This window comes from Egretta garzetta, unplaced genomic scaffold (assembly GCF_000687185.1).
Source record: "Egretta garzetta isolate BGI_Z169 unplaced genomic scaffold, ASM68718v1 scaffold151, whole genome shotgun sequence".
NCBI classification, from domain to species: domain Eukaryota; kingdom Metazoa; phylum Chordata; class Aves; order Pelecaniformes; family Ardeidae; genus Egretta; species Egretta garzetta.
Genome location: NW_009258615.1, coordinates 4,430,668 through 4,444,056, shown reverse-complemented (window position 1 = coordinate 4,444,056; position 13,389 = coordinate 4,430,668). Strand labels below are relative to the sequence as shown.

At 35.1% G+C, this 13,389-nt stretch overlaps 1 protein-coding gene across 1 annotated transcript in view; it reads left to right on the top strand.

Annotated features, from left to right (window-relative positions):
- Positions 1–4,770: 4,770 nt before the first annotated feature.
- Positions 4,771–13,389, top strand: part of ADGRA3 (adhesion G protein-coupled receptor A3) — a 45,617-nt gene continuing 36,998 nt past the window's right edge. Inside the window, exons 1-3 of the mRNA XM_035903481.1 lie at positions 4,771–4,828; positions 11,450–11,521; positions 12,807–12,878. The gene's annotated coding sequence lies outside the window, so the exon portion shown is untranslated. The remainder of the gene's footprint in view (positions 4,829–11,449; positions 11,522–12,806; positions 12,879–13,389) is intronic.

The following is a 13,389-nucleotide window of genomic DNA, read 5'->3' as shown; positions in this document are numbered from 1 at the left end:
TGTGTTTGTTCCAAGCAAGTATTGTTGATGATTTAAAAAAAAAAAAAAAAAAAAAAGTCTGATCTGGAGCTTGTAAGACATACGGAGCAACATCAACGTGGGGCTATGGAAACTGCTTCATGAAATCTCCAGGTACATCATTTATGTTGGAAAGTCATGTGTTAAGTAAGAGTTGAACGACATGGGTATGAGTGGAGATCTGTAGCGCTTTACCATTTTCCCTTTAAACTTCTTAGCCATGGAGAAGTTCATGTATTTTCAGAATTACTTGCCTCAAAGGAAAAATTATGGTCTTAAACTAGTTTAACTTAAAATTATTATTGATCACAAATAATTTTTGGTGTCTAAGTGGTACCTAATAGTTCATCATTTCATTCTACATTATGCACAGAAATTGTGAAAGTGACTGTAAAACGTCTACTTTGAGGTGAATGCTTTACTGTGTTTTGTCTTCTTATGCCACATCCCTTAACACTTCAAATAATGTATAGACTAAATATATTAATAGCAAGTTTTAAATTGCATTTTTCTTAAAGATTACACTTACAACATTTTTAAGATGAATGTCTCGGGTTATATGGAGTGTTGTAAAATCTGTCATTTATTGTACTAAACCTTTATGGTTGAGCAACTAACAGCCTCTGCAGTGAAAATACTAAATCAGGCAGACTATAATTTGTACATCACACTCCAGAGAGAAATTTACCTAGTGCACAGATATTCAAAGGCTTCTACTTTAGGCCTATTATTTTATAGGCAATGTCAGAAAACTAATTTTTTTTTTTTTTTACAGAACTGTTATTTTTATTTAGTTTAAATTTAGTTCAGTCAGTTATAGTTACTTTTGAAGTGGTTTCCATTCCATTTTGAATAGCTCTTTTTCCTGGAAAAAGTACAGGTAAAATCAATAAAACTTATGATGAAGTCAATTATAACTAAAATAGAAATTATTTCTGTGCTACCAAAGATGGTAGTTTGCTTGCTTGCTTGTGTTGACTTGGATGCTTTCTGAACCTCATGTTTCTTCTTATTTTAACCATAAGTCTGAAATTGATCTGTGTTTTTTCTTGCTGGTGCTGTTACACCTTATGTTCAGTTTGCATTAACTATTCATGTTTTTTCATAAGCTTCTTCATTCACATCTTTATATATAATTATTTTTCTTCCCTCATACGTTTCTGAAACCAGGAAGAATGTTGAAATAAAGGTGTACTTTGCTGAGTAGATTTGGTTTGCAGAATGAATCCTGTACCTGCCATTTCTACAAATAATACTTACTACTTAGGTTGAAAGCTTTTTCTCTTTGAGTAGAAGTAAAAGTAGTTTCAAAGACTTTAGGATGTGTGATTTTAATGTTTCAGTGATATCTTACTATTTTTGCAGGCAAAGTTGTAGATGATGATAGTTATTTTGTTTGTTTTTTTTACCAAACTTGCAGTCTTGCAACTGTATCTTCTGGTTTTGTTACATGCTGGGCCTTCCTTCATTCAAAGATTCCTTGAAATACATGTAGATTTCTGAAGAGTACGCAGGCTTCCTTGATATGTACGCCTGTTTTTAAAAAAATACTCTGTTACATTTGTTAAGTCATCTAGGTTATCACAGCTGCAGCCAAGGGGCAATTTTCTTTCCTTCCTTCCTGTAAGGTAGCTTAATGTATTTGATTCTAGAACTGTATTTTCACAAAAGCAAATTTTCTTAGCTGATGCTTGAGTAGATGCTACAGGCATTATAGACACAGCAATTTCTCAATGTACTTTTTTTTTTTCCCCCTCATCCTTTCCACCATTCCTGTGATTGGTCTTCACCTGGGATTAGCTGACTGTGTAGTGTACTATGTTGATCATGCTTTTGCGGTTGACGTATAAATTAATCTCTTGGAAGATGCCTTGGGTAAATGTGTAGTTTAACGATCATTGCTTTTGTGGAGCAGTGGGCACCGGGATGACTTGAGATGAGCTGCAGAAAAACATGGTATGACTGTAAGGGAAGGAGAAGGAATGGGATCTCCTCCTTTTAGCATCAGAAATGTTACCTTGGTTGAATGATTTAATCTTAACTTTCAAGCCTTCTGTCTGTCAGACTGGAAATGGAAAGATTATGAAATAATTTGTTCAGCTGTCTTGATTCTGTGTTTGTGAGATTGAGAGAGAGAGATTGACTCACTGCAGGGGGGTTGGACTAGATGACCTCTAGGGGTCCCTTCCAACCCAAAACATTCTATGATTCTATGACTCAAAGCCAGAGCTTTGAGACAAAAAAATTGTCTGCCCTGTGTTTGTCTAAACCACAGAGGCTTGAGGCAATCTTTGAGAAGCCTGGAGAAGAAAACTACTTCGCGTAATATATGGTTGTGTCAAAACAATGCTGTTTTCATAGATTGGTATTTCTGTATTTCAGTTTTATCTTATTCAGGATGTCTTTTGAAGTACTAATCCTTGTCATTAGGTAATAAATTTTACTCACCAGAGGGAAGAGGGGTGTGTGTGTTTGGTTTATGGCTATTGTAAAGGATACCTGAAAGATGTAGCAGACTGGAAAGAAATCTCCTAGTGGCAGTTGTAAGTGTGGAAGTAGTTATCCAGCCTGAAGATGTGATTGGGGTAAGCGAAGAAGTGCATGGACGTGTTGGATCTACAGGATGCATTTGATAGAGGACCTGTCTGAAATTGAAGTGACTGTAGCAGAAGTTGTGGAACAAACTGACAGAGTGAGTAAATTTCCAGGACAAGATGGTGTGCACTGGAGAGCTTTTAGAAGAACTCAGGGATGAAAAAGTCAAATGATGAATGTCTGAAGTCTTGCTTAGAATGAACCTGATTTTTGAGGCCTGGAGGGATGGCAAATGATGATTTTTATAAGTCCATCAGGAGTTTAGAGGAACTACGTCATTCCAAGTCTGATGTTTGTGTTGAACAAATCAATAGAATTGATAATAAATATATTGGATACCCGAATAAAGAGAGAGAGGTGTACTTCAGAAAACTTAGATCTCCTATTCTGGGAAGCTCCTCCCCACAAACCTTCAGAGTTCTTCAGAATCAACAAAATGTTTACAAGGATGATCCAGTTGATACAATGAGACATAGATGCTTTTCCAAAAGGCATCTCTCAGTCCATCGCCAAAGGCATTTGATGAAAATAGTGTGTCAGGCTAAAATGGAAAATCATTGTATGAACAGCTGACTTGCTGAAGGATAAGAAATGAATGTGGAAGTAAATGGTTACCCTTCTCAGTGGCATGGAGCCTTAGAGACCTGTAATGCACAACTTACTTCTTAATGACCTGTAAAACAGTGTGAGTAGGGGTTTGACAGAGTTTGGTGAGTTCCTCGATGTAATAAGGATGAGGGTAAAGTGAAGAATTTTGGAAGAAGTTTATGAAACTAATAATTGGACAATAAAATGGCAGAACATTTTAAAAATTGGAAATTGTCTTGGGGACAATGACAATTCTGTCTTCATATATAAGATGATGGACACTGAACTGACCAAAAGTCTTCAAGTCTTAGTACAAGTGGTAAAGGCAGATCAGATGTTAGGAATTGCTAGGAAAACAGTAGGAAACAAAACAGAACATCGTTATCCCACTATATAGATTTGTGACTTGTTTGTGTGTTGAATACTATTTCAGTTCTGGTGGTCTTATCTCAGAATTTTTTGAGTGTAATTAAGCTGGAAAGAACTCAGAAATCATTAAGGTGGCACAAAATTACTTTCGTGTGAAGAGTAATTAAGTAAAATATGAATCTTCCATCTGGCAAGAGACCATCTAGGTTTCTACATAATTACACATGGTAAAGAGACGGTAGATAGGGATTGATAACTGCTTGTTTCAGTGTAAGAAGTGGGGAGCATCAAATGAAGCTAGCAGGAGCTGTGTTCAGAACGAATGAGATGAGGCATTCTTTATGGAACACATCTTTGTATTGCGAAACTTTTTGTAAGGAGAGTTGTGGGTGCCAACATTTTACGTGATTCAAAAGGAAAACAGGCTTTTTTGTGACAGAGAAATATGTAGCTGTATAGAAGGCAGGTCCTTCTAAGTAAGGAAGCATCCAGCTATACAAGGGTTTTCCTAATTTGAGGACAATTTGCATCTGCAGATGGCTGTGATTGGAGAACAGGGTCCTTGGCTAGATAGGCCTGATCCAGTTATTTGTGTCTAAGAGGGTACTCGCAGTTTTCTTGTCCTTTAAGAGAAGAAATGATAGATAGAAGTAAAGGAGTACTTGCTGGAATTATTTGCAGATGTCTTAAAAAAGACTGCATTGAGGAGAAGGAAGGATGTATGAGGGATGCCTGGGAGAGGTGGCACGACGCGGGAGAAGTGCAAGTGGCTGAGGCTGGCAGCAGAGGAAATGGGAAAGAGCTGAAATGCTGCGTGGTTTTGGAAACCAAAATGGGTATAGAAGAACAGAATGTTGAATGTGTAGATTGGTTGTTTAATACTTCATTTTTCTATTATGCCCATTCTGGTGTTTTATTATGATAATCCTACATGGGTCTACTTTCTTTAATATGTTAATAATGTAAACTTGCATGGTACTTAGGGAACGTGACGTAAAAAAATCCTCTTTTTTTACCTTCATAATGTTTAAGCAGTGCTGTTGTATACACCTCGGACAATGAGCTAGCATTGCAATTTGATATAAGGGCTGGTAAACAAAAAGATTTACACCAGAAGTGTAAGATGCAGCAGATTATTTTGTTACCAAATTTATAATCTATTGGTTTTGTCTGTTTTTGTTTACAGGATTCTGAGTAACAATAAAATAACAGAGTTGAAGAATGGTTCCTTCTCTGGATTAAACCTTCTTGAAAGATTGTAAGCATTTCTTAAAGAGCAATTTTCACTTTCAAATTTAAGTGATACACTGTTTATGTTTCATTAATAATTCTGAGAACAAAATGTCTTATTTAAGAGATGTGTTCTTTATTTTGATGGGGATTTTTGGTGATTGAAGAGTTAACATAGTTAAGCATTCTCTTCATGAATATGAATGTCATGTAACAGCATAAAGGGATAATCTCACCTGCAGATGAGATTAGGGCAGTCTCAGTGGGAAGTTCACAGGAATGCTGTGATGACTGCATTTCCTTTGTTGTTGGTCTCGTAATACAAAAACTTAGGTTGTAAGAAAATTACTTTAAATTTCTTTTCTTATGAAGTGCCAAGCCCTTTATCAAGCAATTGTAAAGTATATTTGTAAGGGAAGAGGATATATTAGAGCCTCTAAAAGAGGCTAGTTAAATTTTAAGTTTGTTGTTGACATTTATTTTAACAGTTTTGCTACTTACTTAACAACTCTGGTATATACCGAATGTATAGGGAGAAAAAATGGGAGCAAGTCTGATGGGAGTAACTTCTTTGATGCCTTTTGCTTCCTGTTTTCACTTTCCCTTTCAGGTGATATATTGCCTATGGGATAAGAAGCAGCATTGTAGCTTCTGTTACAGTCAGCTTTTTTCCAGCTGGTAGAAGGTCAGGATTGGCAGGTTGATCTACCTGGGAGCAAGCAGAAACTTTAGAGATAAGGATTTTTCTAGGCCATTTGACTGGGAAAGTAGCCAGTTTCATAATCATCTCACAACATCTAGGAAGAGTTCCAAAGGACTTTTGGCTTCAGGGGATTAAAAGGTATTTTATTCTTCCTCTAAAACTTGAAGGCCGCAGTCCCGGTCACCTGGCCTAAATAAATTCAAACAGTTCCACCATTCTGTCCCCCACATGCCAGAAGATTTGTCTTCTGCACTGGCAGATGAACTTTATTGTAGAAAGAAGCCATTGTGCTAGAGAAGCAAGGTTGTCAGCAGTGATGGCATTCTAGATCTTTACACATTATTTTGGCATCCTTGCTCTAGGTAGTAAAGGCATCTGCTGACAGTTATTTGTTGTAACTCGTTAAAATTTTCAGACAGGAAATACTTGAAACTCTAATTAGTTTGAGATGATAATTAACATTTGCTCTATGAATCAAAATCTTAATTGTCTTTAAAATGGTAAGAACCCAACTTTCTTCCATTTAACTCTGGTAATTTTAAAGGATTTTTTGAGGTTATTTTAATATGTATAGATATATTTAACCAAAGCCTTTTAAAAAAAAAAAAAGTAATGTCAGGAACATGTACCTGCATAATAATTGTTTTTAATTGCATTTTGATCAATATTTTGAATCCTGAAATACAGATTCACAGCTTCATAATTCATCTGTTACTGCGCTAAACTTTTTTCTCTTGTTTAGTTCTTGGACATCTTAATGAAAATTTACATATTTTTAAATCATGTCTGTTGTTTTTTCAGAAAAACTTGGGCATATGGTATCTTCAGCTGGCAAAATGTTGCCCTTTCGGTTATTATTTTGCTCAAACATGTTACCTCTTGACCTCATCCCCATCTGACAATTCTTTGCTGTTACTCTTGAAACGGAGAGATTGTTTTATTTGTTGCTTGTATGCCCCGAAACTATGGGGAAGCACATAAAAAATGCTGGCCCCAAGTAGGAATTTAAAATCTCTTAATAATTTTGTACATGTATGTAAATTTATGAAAATATAGATTTTGGTAATGCATTATTTTGTAAACAGGGTGATAAGATTACCAAAATAAGATTTTTGTTTTACTGGAGGGTGAAATGTTTGTTAATTATAGTGGAAAATGACTATGCTATGTCTGCATCTACTCTTATAGGAAAAAATTAATGCAAAACCCGTAGCTGAGTAACAGTAAGCAGGTCAAAGATTTTTACTGCCATGAATGGTAATTAAAATGTCTGTACGAAAAGATGTTAAATATTCTAATATCCACTGACTTTGTTTTGCTATGAAGTTCCTGCCGTTTAAATGTTGAAGTAACTTCTTGCACAACTAATTTGTCACAGATAATTTTTCATCTAGTAGATACTTGACTTTATATAGCATTATTCAAAGTCCAGCAATTTAGAAGCAAACTGCTGTCTTCCATCTGGAAGCCAGCTAATCCTGCCTGTTGATTTTTGTGAGGATAAGAAAGATTACTTTATGCATTTATAAAGTACTATTTTTCATTGTACATGAGGGAGAGAGGAGGAAGAGACAGGCATGAAATTCAGTAAGATATTTAGATAGCAAAAGAAGAGTTTGATATTTACTGAACTGTAAATAATGACAAGGGTTTACCAATGTATTTTTAGGATATACTAATATACCTTTGAAAAGGGAAAGCAGACAGTGTGAAGGGAGTGTTATTTGTAGACAGTCTCATTTTTTTTCTCCTGTTGTTACAGCAGTAATCTACAGATATATGGATGCCCTAAGTAAAAATGGGAGCATCTAATACTTTTTCAGACAGTGACAATTTCTGATTTTAATTCTTCTTGTGATAGTGCAGTAGAGCATGTGAAAAGATGGACCTGAGTTCTCCTAGTGGTGGACCTGAATTATTTTTTTTTTAAGTCTTTAAAAGTGATTGGAAAGTGTCAGTGTTGTTTGTTTCAATACTGCTGAGCAGAGAAACAGTTTTATGAATATTCAGGAACTTGTTTTCTGCTCTAAGTTTATTCTGGTTTTGGTTTTAGAAGCTCCATGTCTTTGTTATCTGTGACTCTTTCAGGAGAAGACTGAGAGTGTTAGGCTAAGAAAATACTTATTTTCCCTATCCTCACCTGCTTCTCAGGTGAGGGCAGGGGGAATTGTGCTTCTAGGCTCTGCTGAAAAATCTCTGCTGTGAAATTGAATGCTTTGGAGCATTCTGAATTGTTGGAAGTATTGAAATTATTTAAAGGAAACAAAAAGGTTTTCTGCTGTAGGTTCTAGCCTTTGTTTAGCTTGCAGAAGTGTGATAGTCTCAAGCATAGTTTTTTAAAGTTTTTTTGTATTATATCTTCAAGAAATTTTGACTGTTGTAGTTCAATGCCTGTCACAGGTGATGTGATGGGGTAAGCAAACCAGCAAAACACAGTGATCCAAATTGCTGTCAATTTCTTTAGACACAAGGGGATGTCAAAAGCGTATTTAAGAACTTTTCAAAAAGTCAAGAGATGACTTCTAGTAACAACTTCTTAATTTCCATTTGGAAAATGTCCAAGTCTCAGAACTGACTATTGTCTCTTTCATGGTTCCTTAAGAACCTGGATGCTCCCAATTGCTTTCTATTCTTGTATTACTCTAATATTGTCAGAATCAGTGATAGTTTATGTAATGTTTAACCTATTTTTGTAATTTCTTTGTCTTCTTCACCCATTTCCTTTTCACAAAAGCATTTTTTATAGTAAGAGTCTGGAGTAACTAATGTGTTTCTTGTCCAACGTTCGTTTTCAAGTTAAGTTCAGGAAGAAAAGATAGTTTATTCAATGGTAGTTGAGAGAGCTAATTAATGTGTACATGTCGGTATGTATATATATGTATCGTTTGTTTGTGCCTGTAGGATGATTTATTAACAGTTAGGACAATCTCCACTGTGCTGAGACAGAAAGCAGTAAGTTATAAGTAATGTGTATTCATACATAAGTGATTTTTGAGTGTGTATATGTGTGCTTTTAAGTCATAGACAACTGGCCACTAAAACATTTCATTATAAATTCTAATTAAATTATTTTGGTTTTTTACATGACAAACCATAGTTACATTTAAGTATTCTTCATTAAGATACTTACCTTAACATGATAACATTAGGTGCAGTTGTCAGGCTCTTAAAAATATTTTTACCTGTTGGTAAGTTCCTATTTGCCCACTTAGTCATGGATTCGAAAAAGGGCTGTTTCAATTGGACATAATAATTCTTCATAACAAGAATGGTTAAACACTTGGAGTTGGGTGATGAGATGATGAAATCTGCATCCTTTGAGGTTTTCAGGACTTCACTGGACAGAACAGTGGAGCAGTTGATCTGATTTAGTTGAGCTTTGAGCCAGAAGTTGGACTAGATGGAGAAGTTGTAATATTACCCTAACTGCAACCTTCTTCTAATGGATTTCTTTTGGACAGATTTTCCTTTATTTGGACAAGTAAATATCTAACTATATCCTTTCAGTTGAGCTTTGCCAAAAAAAAAATTATTAAAATCAGCGACTGAGATGAGTAAATTCCTGATGCTAAAAATCAGTAGTTTGTATAAATGTATTTGTAAGTGGTAAAAACAACAAAGAATTTAAAGTTGAACACAACTTTCTAACGAGATTGTCTCCCCCACCTCCCTTATATGTGAGAATCCTATTGGTCTGTTGGTTTAACCACAACTGTCATTTCCTCATTTAGAAAGCGTCCTAGATACCAGAGTCCTGGCAGTTGCACCAGCCTGTGTATCAACATCTTTTACTGCTTCTGAAGAGCTGCCAGACGTGTCAGCACTGTGTTAATTTTGAGATCTTTAAATATCTCTTATATTTCACAGTTTTCATCTGCTGATACCTTCTGATAGATGTATATATATAGCTAGTGCTTACTAATGACTGCCACTGGGAGTGGGGAAAAAACCCCAGAGACTCCCCAACTCTTGTAAGTTGCAGGTTGAGAAAATGCTAACACTTTGGGCATTCAGGGTGGTTTTTTTTTTTTTTAAATTACTTTACTATGGTGGTTCATTAATGCTTTGCTATCTTATTTACCAAGTACAGAATATACATAGAATGAGTTTTATGAAAATACGAAAATTGTTGACGTTTCATTTTAAAAAGTATTTATTAATTCTAGTGTAATAATCCTTCTGGAACTGCTATTAAGCCCTACTAAGGGGAGGGGGAAAAAAGCAACAGATTACCTAAGGAATAGACTAGTCAGTTTTTATCAAGTAATCTGACAGGTTGTAGAATTAGTAAAATTCTTGCTTTTAATTTTAAAACTATATTTTTTTCCACTGAAGCTGTGGATTGTAGAAAGAGGTGTATCATGGAGTACGCTTTGAATCTAAGTAATGAGATGAAAGTTCGCTGATGATCTAGACTATTGGATTTCCAAGGCATGTTGTGACATTTTTTCTCCCCTGAGTGGTTTTCACAGTGAGATATTAAGCTTAAGTGGGAGTTACATGATTTTAAACTGAAATTTCAAATATGAACAGTATCATTTTTTCGTCCCTGTCCCAATAATAAGTGGTGATTAACGTTTAGTATTCTGAGATTTGTCATGCTCTTGGTACTAGGTTTATAAGCCTGCTGAAAGAAGCTTAAAAACATTACAGTTCTTCAGGCTCCTGATACTGCTTGGGTAGTAGTTGGGAGTACCTGCCACCATACAGGACAAGAAAATAAAGTTGAGATAAGAGAAGTGTGTATGTATCATAATTTTATTGAAAATTAATTTACTGTACTGCAAGGTAAATTTAAAATATTTCAAGTATTTAAAATGTTTATTAGGTACAGCATTGAAGCATGATCTGTGTGCTGTGACACTATCTGTAGTACCATGATTTGTTAATCTGGCTGCAGGAAATGCTATTGTGAAATCCTGGAATGAATTTATATTTTCACTCATGCATATCTGTGTGAAGGTAGATGTAATCCTCTTGTACTCTTCTCTTTCAGGCAGAATTATTAATGTTGTGGTAGATTTAGGAGATGTTTTTTCTACCCTTGCTTACTAAAACATTACTTTTAATTGGTATTAGTAACTTTTCAAATGCAAATCTTCACATATTACCAAGGAATGAGAAATTTTCCTTCTAGTAGTAAGTGCCTGTGAAGCTTCAGATAATAGCATAGGAAAAATCTTGGATGATTAAGGAGGTAGAAATAATTTTAGCATTCATGCAGTGATAAAGTTTGTTCAAACTGTGTAGATGCTGGCAGATGCTTTCTGTGACCTTTCAAATTGAGCTGTATCTGCAAAATATCTTGAGCTAGGAGTTAAAACTCTTGTCTCACTTGTAAAATTAATAAAGCAGTTTAATGATATGGTTACTTTACATTTCTCTTTACAATCTCCTATTCTGGAAGCTTAAGATTTAAAAATCTGTGCTTTGAGTTTTTTCGCCAGCTTTATTTGGTATTCTCAGCCAGGGCTTTGCTTTTGTGCCAGTAACGTTGGTGGAAATTTTCAGTGTTGTATCTTTGGTGTATTTTTAGAATCTTGTTTTGCTTCTTTTGGTAGATGTTGGGCACTACTAAAGTATTTAAAATGGGGTAAGCTGGAGAAGACAACACTGTGCTAAACGGTATTGTACTTTGTAATGAGCAAATGTTAGACCCTGAGCAGCTGTAATCTATTCAGACACTGGCAAAGTATCTTTGACTCTGTACCCTTTTATGTGATAGGAACTGATAGAATACTTAAAGGAATACACATGTTGTTTATATTCCTCTTTCTAGTTAAAATACAGATTTTCAAATTTTGAAAGACGCTATGTTAAAGTAGAAATTTGAGTGGGTTTTTTGGGCAGTTTTCAAACAAGTTGAGACAAGTGTATCTTCATGCATGTATATCTGTTTTAAGGGGTAGTTCGTGACCAATGTAATGTCTTAATTTTTCTCCACAGGGACCTTAAGAACAACCTTATTAGTACTATAGATCCAGGAGCTTTTCTGGGGCTTTCATCTCTGAAAAGACTGTAAGTATTATATCTAGCTAGTCAGTTTAAACAAAATAAACAAAAAACCTCTGAGAGTAGAGTAAGTCTTAAGTTCTGGAAATCAGAACTAGACAGCAAAACTATTATATATTAAAAGTTGAATATGTATATGCTGTCTAAATTTATACACACGCTTGTATATATGAATGTCTAAAACAAAGTCTGCTTTCAGTTTTAGGATTGAAGAACATCCCCTGCTTGTGGCTTGGCAGTCTTACTTGTTAGATGGTCTCTTGTGTTATTCCTTCCTTTTTGTATTTCAGTGACTTGAAACAACCCTGGGTGAACGTTCATTCGGAGCTTTGATACCGTCAAGTCTTGCTTTGTTAAATATTAAACTCCTCATGATTTTTTTTTATTCCCAAAGGTCGTAGTGGGAACACAGTTCCTTGCTATTAATACTACACTGAAGTTATAGCGCTGTTAATGCTGCTTTATTGAAGGTTGTGTCAATATTCCCATTAACACATTTTTGGGGGATTTATACCTTGGCTGTAAAAATTCTGTCCCAGATGAAACTTGAAAAATAAGACCTCAGCATGATGGCTTTTTTTCTCTTTTTTTAGAACACTTCTATATTTTCAGAATATCTGGGACAACTTCTGAGTCTCAGTGATTTTGCTGTCAACCCCCCCAGCCTTTAGTCAGCATACAGCTTTCCGTCTTAAATTTTTGTAGTCTATACGTTCATTTGTCACGGATCTGGCTCACTTAAAAATTTTGTTGGTAACTGCATTATTGAAAAACCTTAAAAGTAAAGCTGAAGGACCCATTCTGGACCATTACTTCTTGCAAGCTTAATTTTTATTCCTTTGAGAATTTTTGCTGATTTAAGACCTACAACGTAAAATATATAATATTTAAATATTTATGTAAGTATAAGTGTATAATTGGTCCTATTTATGTGCAATAAATGCACTAGTATAGGTATCTCTGGCAATGTGATGAATATACTGTATAAATATGAAAATTTACTTTGTAGCTACGTAAGCCAAGCCTGTTCTGAGGGCATTTACTGGTCAGGCTGGGCTCAATTAACTGTATATGGGCAAACCATTATTACTTTAGAAATGGAACAAGGTCTCTATGTGCATGTGTTTATGCCCATATAGCAGTACCTTTTGAGTTCTGCTGAAAAAGAGTACATGTATATATGGTGCAATCTGTTACTCATGAATTTTAGGTGAAATACTTCTGTTTGCAGACTGGATGTCATTTGGAAATAAAACAGTTCATTCTGATTTTTGCTTTTTCCTATTTATAGGGACTTGACTAATAACAGAATAGGCTGCTTGAATGCAGATATATTTAGAGGACTTGTAAACCTTATTAGATTGTAAGTATAATTTTGTTGTATATAATTTTACTTCTCAAGTTTCAGGCTTGTGTAAGTTAACATTCTTTGTTTCAATGGGAGTAGTTTGTTTGAAAGAGATGCAGAGTGGCTATGATTCTGGCTTGTTACTCAGTAGCAAGGTTAAAAAAAGAGGCTGTTTGGGGCAGGGGCTGCAACCAAAATCATACTGCTCGGTGCTCTGTCTGCTTTGCAATCATTTTCCAGTTTCTTAGAAGGTATAGTGGGAGAGTGGGAGAGGGGCAGAGTAGCAAACTGTACAATATATTTTCCCTAGAAAAATATTTCAGGGTTATAGAATCTTTTAATATCTCTACCTTCTACCATGGCATCAGTATGGTTGTGTTTTGTTGGCTTCCTTGCACATTTTGTAGTTCTTAATTTACTGTAAGAAAATAACCTGTAAGGTTATGGAATGTTTCTTTGCCCTGGTTGTTTGCTTCTTACGCAGTGCTTTCACTGATACAGAGAAAGCAAGTTGTATAATATTTTT